Consider the following 8,857-nt stretch of genomic DNA (forward strand, 5'->3'; position numbering starts at 1 on the left):
TAGGTAATTTAGGCTTGCAGGTATTTTAGGCTTGCAGTTAATATCCGCTCATTTTAAGAATTCTCTTGAAGTTTGTAGAAAGTCGAAGATCAATAAGCGTCGGGGATGACGGAAGATTCACAGGTAAGAAGAGATTCGCAAAAGGGCTTTCCAACCTCGTATGTCTTGTCGCACTCTTTTGGCGCATCAGATGTAGCTCTTGGACAAAAGGTAAAATTGGTGTTGATGGAGAGTCTCGTGAATTGATTGAGGCAGGAAATCTGACAGCGTCCCACTTATCTTGGCCGAGAGGGCTGGTAGGGTGTCGATTGGTTCCGCAATGTGGATGGGATAATTGATTGATGTTGGCAATATGCACGAAGATCTATTCACATCCCTAACCTGTCCCCCAATCCATTCAAAAGAAATTATCCAAAAAATAAAATATATGCGGAACTAAATCTTTTAAATAAATTCCTGAGATTTGCTCACCTCACTCACTCGAGTGAAAAATTGATTTCATAACTTTGAGCAATGATGAATCTCTGCCGATTGAATCAGGTACGATGCTCTTTCTGTATCACTACGTCTACGTCGGAATATACGTCTATATGTGTAAACATTCGTCGACAGTTCAAAGTAAAACTGAACTATTATACAACATTTATACACATGAAAAATAAACTACATATTCCACAGTTATGAACAGACGTCGATGTGTATGATATTTCTTGATGTGCCAATGAAGATTCAATATCAAGCATGGATTAAAGTCAACTAACAATGACTAACACATTACATTGTAAAGCACAGACGTGTCAAATGCTTTGTAACATTATAGTGATTTCTCTTTGATAAGGATTAAAACTGGTGACGTTTCTAGGCCGCGAAGACTTTGAGAGCTAGTGTAATCCGTTCCATGATCCAAACAAAGCAATAAATGCTACAAAAGGTGACCATCCGCAATTTTGACGTGACAATAAACTCCCCAATTAAGACCCATCTCCTCGATCTCCCTGAAGGGTCATCACTGTGTGTCATGGTGCAAATCCTGCCCCACCCAACCCTTCGCTTTCTGGTGTCACCACACCTCCTGTCGATCTCTCGGGAGCTGAAATACAATCATCTCACCACCTCAATAAACAAATATTTTAATTGCTTTTCCCGTTTGCCGGGGCGTCGGTAGAGCACACGCGAATCTCAACGGGCTCTTCTCTTCATCAAACAGGACAAATACTAACCAGTTTCTCCTCCCCACCCCAACATCTTTCACTTTTTACCCCTTTTCACCATTAGTCTGCCCATCATTCGGCAAGAGTTCATTAGCGTATTCTTTATCGGATATTCCCAAACTTTTAGAGCAAGACAAATAAGTCTGTTTTTACATTTGTTATTGTCACGGACAGCAGAAAAAAAAAGAAAAAAAAAAAGGACACATGGTATTTCGTTTAAGAGAACGAACAACACAAACTCTGGTATTTGCGTGCCAATGTGCTCCTGAAACTTTGTAGGATGCATTGAACATCTCATCAGATCTCCGTAAGTCGAGAAGAATGTTGATTGACCTTAATACACCTTCGCCCATTCGTGCATAGTAACGTCGTTGCTTGTGCGTTGTCCATAATTGGTTATAAATCTGGACAATTTTTAGGACTGCTCGCTTAGCTAGCGCTGCTCACTGCACTGCCACCACAAAGTTGACTAGTTCCGATATTGTTTTGATTTTTTTAAACTATACATGACCTTATTTTTTTTTTCAAGAATTAAATGACACATGTATAGTATTTAATTGACACGGATTTTCGCATGTATCTAGAGCTGTGTGCAGATGCTTTTCCTCTCTACAGAGAGGAAAATTTAAATCTAAATTTAAATTTCAATTTATTTTCATATTTCTCGATGAAAAAGAAATACATCAAATATAACAAAATTAAATGAATTACATGATATCCAGCTAGGAGACATACATAGAATATTGCAAATATATAAAACATATAGTGGTCGATCTATGAAAGTTGGAATCTGAGAATGAATGCTAAAGAAATATGAAGGAACCTATTTAAAAGCGAGCTTGTTGAGCGTAGGTCCCAGTTAAAATCGAGCTAAAGATTGAGATGAGGAGCACGGGTACAACAAATGACCAAAACATAGAAAAAAAAGAAAATGAAAAATACAAATATACAGGGATGTAGCAAATTCTTCTCTAATGCAGCTTTGGGGGTCGGATAAGCCACATGCTGTAAGCGGATGAACCATTGTCGTTCTGGCTATAATAACAATATGAGTTAATGTATAATAACAATGATACGGTTTAGACAATATTAGAAAATTATACATTGCGTGTATTGAGAAAGGAACACATGCACCTGCAAATCAAGAAAAAAAATGACATTCAACAACTAGTTGTAATGCAGTGAGAATTAAAATACCAGCAAAATAACAGAAATGACGGAAAGATACTCCATGCCAAAGCACCTCGCCGTCGAAGCATTTGGCATTACAATTTGATTGATATGAAGAGTTTGTCCGCAAAAACCGATAAGTCCGTATTTGCCAAATAGAGATATTTGCGATTAAAGGTCAAGAAAAATAAAGAGAATATTAAGAACATTTTTGCTTCTTTTGACCATAACTTCAAAAAATGTACCTTCATATGTAGTGACCAATATATCATTCAAAAGGTATTATTTTGTACTTTATGACAGAGATCTTACTTCAAAATCTTCAAAAATGGACTTATCGGTTTTTGCGAACAAACTCTTCATATAATTCGAAATAATTCGAAACATGTTTGTTCGTTTTGACGAAAACCAACAGCAGACAAATTTCCGCAAAAGAAACTGTCCAGAGACAGGGACGATTCAACTAATTCACCGACATGCCTTGATCACGGGTCAAGTGGAATATCCTGGGGTTGTTGGGAAAGATGCACCTCGAATAATTTTGGCGCGGAGTCACGACAAGACCTGCCTTTGACACGTAGAATGTAGCCTCTAGTCAGCTCTCAGTGATGATTGAACGAGAGGTACGAACAAACGGAGGACACATGAAGAGGAGAATGAGTTGCTAAAAAGCATGTAAGAGGTGAAAGATGATAATGATGAAAAGCGTATTGAGCATCAGAGAGTATAGTAGATCGGGGCCCTGTTTTATGGAGAGTTATAATTGATTATATAGTTGATTTCTATGGTAAGTCTATGACAACCTGCGTGGTAAGAAAATTTATAATTGATTGCATCTTTTGATAAAACGGGGCCCGGAGAAACAGATGATAAGCAGACAGACAAATATACGATGTAGCTGGTTAGAAAAATAGAGCGACAGCTGGCTATATACATATAGATATAGTTTATTTATTGATTTTGTTTTTGACAGACAACTCGATGAAATGTCAAGCTACCGGAAGACACAACTACACGCGAACAGTCCGTATAGATGTCCAGCTAAAGTCACATTTCCATGACATGGAAATATAATCTTTTGCCATCAACGATTTTTTTCTCCTTTTTTATTATTTACATGACATTATCTACTTAACATCTTGTCGACTGATTTAAAGCTGAAAAAGTTGGGGAATACCTTAAGCGATAGCATCAGTTAAGATTATTTCACAACTTTGTCAAGGTATTATGTCGTTTTAAGAAAAGAAAGCGCCCACAGGCCCTACATGTCTCCTGAATTGTGCTCCAACTTACCTACAGAATCTAATCAGCCTGAAAGATAAGGAATGCGGTCTGCCAAAGATCCAACTCTGATATCTATGTGTCTATCCAAAGGACTTACTTGTGCAGGAGACAAATCCTTCTCAGCTGCTGCCCTATACGCCCGTGGAATCAGCTCCCCCAGAGTATCTGGGAATCACCATCTCTGGGCAGTTTTCCATGAGACCATTTCCTTGAAGACTTTACTCTTCAATAATATTAGGTGATCAGTTATGTATATTTTGTACTTTTCATCTGTAATTTTTCCTACCCGTGTAATATAAGGTTCCTATTATTTTGTGAAGCGCTGTGATACTCACTCGTTGTGAGAGCGTAAGTACCAATATGGTAGTGTATTGTATATCGTTACATAATGGACGCTTCTTTGCAGTTGCCTTCTTCTTTGACCTTGGTCATACATACTGACATTCCTACGTCTTTGAATGGAGATAGATTCGTACAACGGGAGAGTTATGGCTTGATTGTGGGCAATGCGGCCTGTTCAGGAACGACATTTCAGTCCCGACCCACCCCGCCTCATTCAATCCTACGTTGGTTATATCATTGATTAAATATGAGAGCGGATGTTTGCTGAATCAAAATTCATGGATGTCGCGAGTAATTGCCTTCACCTGTGGATGACAAGACCGCTGTCAAGATTTCGATCCGATCACGCACCTGCTCCTCTTCCTCGGCCTCTTCTACCTCCGGGATCGGTTAGTTTGTCTTGTCAATATTCGCCATCAAATCACCAAACAATGAAATATCTATCTTCCCACACACTAAGAAAAAAAGGTTCAATAAGGGAGCTAGAAGGGTTCGAAGTCGCGGAAATGGGTGCAAACTACACGATTTGCGAAAATGGTGGAACTTTGCTTCTTATAAGGTTCATTTGGGGTTCGATCTTGCCACTGTCATTGACGGTGCATTGGGCCGAATGCATAAAACAAGTAATTGCTTGTAAGCAATTGCTTCGAGCAAAAGCACACGCTCGTTTAGCAAAAGGTCTAGCTCAAGCAATTGCTTAAATCCATATGCATAACCTTTTGCTTTTGCTTATACCTTTTGCTTGTCCCGCACAAGCAATTGCTTGCGTTTTCAACAAAAGGGACGTCACGCCTGTGCGCACACAAGAACAAAGGCGAGTGTGACAGCATGTATTTGAAAGGGCGTGTGTGTGCGGAAACATTTCCTGACATAGCAGAAGAGCTGTGAAATGACACTCATAAATGCACACACACACACACACACACACACGTACTGGCTGATTCCCATCACTGCTTATAGTAGCCCGGATGTGCCAGATCGCACGTGGAGAGAGGTCTCCTTGCTCTCCACCGAAGTCTGACATCCTACCTGTTTTTCATCACATTTTGCGTGCTAACCACTGGACATTCCCGTTGTTAAAACGGAAAAGTTTCTTACACTACTAAGGAGTAATTCTCGTAGATTTATACCACTCATGCACAAGTGTGGTCTTTCTTTTAATGATATGAATATGATACTTAAAAGGGAACGTCCCAGTTAAGCAAAAGCTTAAGCTCATTTTACAGAGCTTGCAAAATCGTAAGCAATTGCTAGCAAGAATAAGCAAAAGGTATGTTTTATGCATACGTTTTTAAGCAAATGTTTGGTCTCTAAGCAATTGCTTGCGGGCAGCAAGCAATTGCTTGTGCTTGCTAGCAAATGCCTCTGCTCGCAAGCAATTGCTTGTTTTTATGCATACGGATTCGAGTAAAAGGCTAGCACAAGCAATTGCTTCAAGCAAAAGCACAAGCTCGTCTAGCAAAAGGTCTAGCTCAAGCAATTGGTTAAATCCATATGCATAACCTTTTGCTTATGCTAACACCTTTTGCTTGTCCCGCACAAGCAATTGCTTGCGTTTTCAACAAAAGGGACTTCACGCCTGTGCGAACACAAGAACAAAGGTGAGTGTGACAGCATGTATTTGAAAGGGCATGTGTGTGTGGAAACATTTCCTGACATAGCAGAAGAGCTATGAAATGCACACACAGACACATACACACACATCTATACACACATACGTATTACTGGCTGATTCTCATCACTGCAGCTTATAGTAGCCCGGATCTGCCAGATCGCACGCGGAGAGAGATCTCCTTGCTCTCTACCGAAGTCAGACATCCTACCTGATTTTCATTACATTTTGCGTGCTAACCACTGGACATTCCCGTTGTTGAAATGAAAAAGTGTCTTACACTACTCAGGAGTAATTTCTTGTAGATTTATACCACTCCTTCACAAGTGTGGTCTTTCTTTCATGAATATGAAAATGATTAAAAAAGGGAACGTTCCGGTTAAGCAAAAGCTCAAGCTCATTTTACAGAGCTTGGAAAATCATAAGCAATTGCTAGCAAGAACTAGCAAAAGGTATGTTTTATGCATACGTTTTTAAGCAAATGCTTGGTCTCTAAGCAATTGCTTGAGGGCAGCAAGCAATTGCTTGTGCTTGGTAGCAAAAGCTTCTGCTCGCAAGCAATTGCTTGTTTTTATGCATACGGATTCGAGTAAAAGGCTAGCACAAGCAATTGCTAGCGTTTATGCATTCGGCCCAATATTGCGCCCCAAACTAGTCTCAAACAAAGACCTCCTATGGTGTTGCTCGACACTAAAATGCAATATTACATATCCTTGTGCTGGTATTATGAACAATTTTTTTTTTATACCAGGAAACTTAATTTTCTTTCATATTCTATAATCATTCATCGAAAGTATATTTTCAAATTAAGTTGAGTCCATGATGAAAAGGGTCTACGAAAAAAACTAACGTAGAATACCTGATTGCTTGTCTGGTATTGACCAATCACATCGTACGCATAACCTAGGAGGTTTAACAGATGAAGTTCCAAATGGCTGCAATTATTCAAATAGTCGTCAGATTTCTATTGCTGTACAAAACAATTCCACAGGTGTATTTGTGCCTTCGCTGATCGGGATTCGATGCCGCCGTCTCGCTGAGCAATCTGAAGATTCATTTTGGACGTTAACATAATTTTGGTTATATTTTGCTTGTTTATCTATTAAATGAAATGAAATCCTTCTTTAAGATAAAAACATATAAAGCAAAAGTCAATTCTGAACAGACATTTTATTGTGCAAAAGTGTAAATCAGGGCTGTTTCATGTGAAAGTGTTTCAACTGTACCCTGGATAGCCGGTTTTATTTCATCACTTTTCCTCATGATTCTGACAAATCAAACTGATAGGAATCTTCAAATAGAATTTTTTATCAATAGATATATCAGATTACTGCCCAGGGCCCTGTTTTATGAAGAGTTAAAATTGATTATATAGTTGATTTCCACTGTAAGTCTATGGCAGCCTGTGTGGTTAGGAAATTCAAAATCAATTTTATCTTTTGATATAACGGTGCCCTGGCATGCCTATTCGAATAATATTCGTTTTATTTAATTTTTTTTCCCAATTTCCATTCGTGTATCCGCGTGTCTTTAACATTCACCTAACCGATCTTTTATTGATTGGGATGTCAAAACGTAATTACCATTACAAAGACATATCTTCCTGTTTGTGGTTCATTCTTGCTAAGGTGCAATATTGGGCAAAATGCATAAACGCTAGCAATTGCTTGTGCTAGCCTTTTACTCGAATCCGTATGCATAAAAACAAGCAATTGCTTGCGAGCAGAGGCATTTGCTAGCAAGCACAAGCAATTGCTTGCTGCCCGCAAGCAATTGCGTAGAGACCAAACATTTGCTTAAAAACGTATGCATAAAACATACCTTTTGCTTATTCTTGCTAGCAATTGCTTACGATTTTGCAAGCTCTGTAAAATGAGCTTAAGCTTTTGCTTAACTGGGACGTTCCCTTTTAAGTATCATATTCATATTATTAATTGTGCATGAGTGGTATAAATCTACGAGAATTACTCCTTAGTAGTGTAAGAAACTTTTCCGTTTTAACAACGGGAATGTCCAGTGGTTAGCACGCAAAATGTGATGAAAAACAGGTAGGATGTCAGACTTCGGTGGAGAGCAAGGAGACCTCTCTCCACGTGCGATCTGGCACATCCGGGCTACTATAAGCAGTGATGGGAATCAGCCAGTACGTGTGTGTGTGTGTGTGTGTGTGTGTGTGTGTGTGCATTTATGAGTGTCATTTCACAGCTCTTCTGCTATGTCAGGAAATGTTTCCGCACACACACGCCCTTTCAAATACATGCTGTCACACTCGCCTTTGTTCTTGTGTGCGCACAGGCGTGACGTCCCTTTTGTTGAAAACGCAAGCAATTGCTCGTGCGGGACAAGCAAAAGGTATAAGCAAAAGCAAAAGGTTATGCATATGGATTTAAGCAATTGCTTGAGATAGACCTTTTGCTAGACGAGCTTGTGCTTTTGCTCGAAGCAATTGCTTAAAAGCAATTGCTTGTTTTATGCATTCGGCCCATTGTGCCCATAACTAGTCTCAAAGAAAGACCTATATGGTGTTGATCGACACTTGAATACAATATTGCATACCGTCTTGGTGCTACTATGTACATGTTTTTTTTAAGACATCATAAAACTTGATGTTCTCCCATAATTTCATAATCATTCATTGGAGCATTTTTAAATTAAGTTGAGTCCTTGATGAAAGGGTCTGCGAACAAGCTTACGAAGAATACCTGACTGCTCGTCTGGTATTGACCAATCAAAATGGAATATGTCACAGCATTCCCTGCATGCTTACTGTGCGATGATGGAGTAAAACCGTACTACACGCTAAAGATTTTCGTTGCGACTCGATCTTGGGACAGAAAAAAAATGAGTCAATATTTTTTTTAAGGCCCTCAAATCTGGAATTCCATCCACTCTTATGTGAGATGTAAGAAAACGATACGAGGTTTTAAGGAAGCTTTCAAGCGTATTTTACTTGAAAGGTATTCTGGAAGTTACCAATATCATTTTACGAATTTATAAGAGACTAGCAAGATAGGGTGCGTTTGTGAAAATGACATCTTGCGTATTGTTAATGTGCTGGTCCATGTTTTTGTCTGTGTATGCATGTGTGTGTATGTGCGAGTGTGTGTGTGTGTGTGTGTGCCAACGTTTTTCTCTGTATATACAATGTATTTACTTTTCCGAGATTAGTTTTGAATAAGACCCATTGCCTTCTCACTCACCCCTCCACTTGATATCTTTGGTTGTTTGTTTGCTTTGC

The sequence above is a fragment of the Diadema antillarum genome, unplaced genomic scaffold (genome assembly GCF_040938485.1).
Source record: "Diadema antillarum isolate AM-2024a unplaced genomic scaffold, OU_Dant_1.0 seq00001529_RagTag, whole genome shotgun sequence".
NCBI classification, from domain to species: domain Eukaryota; kingdom Metazoa; phylum Echinodermata; class Echinoidea; order Diadematoida; family Diadematidae; genus Diadema; species Diadema antillarum.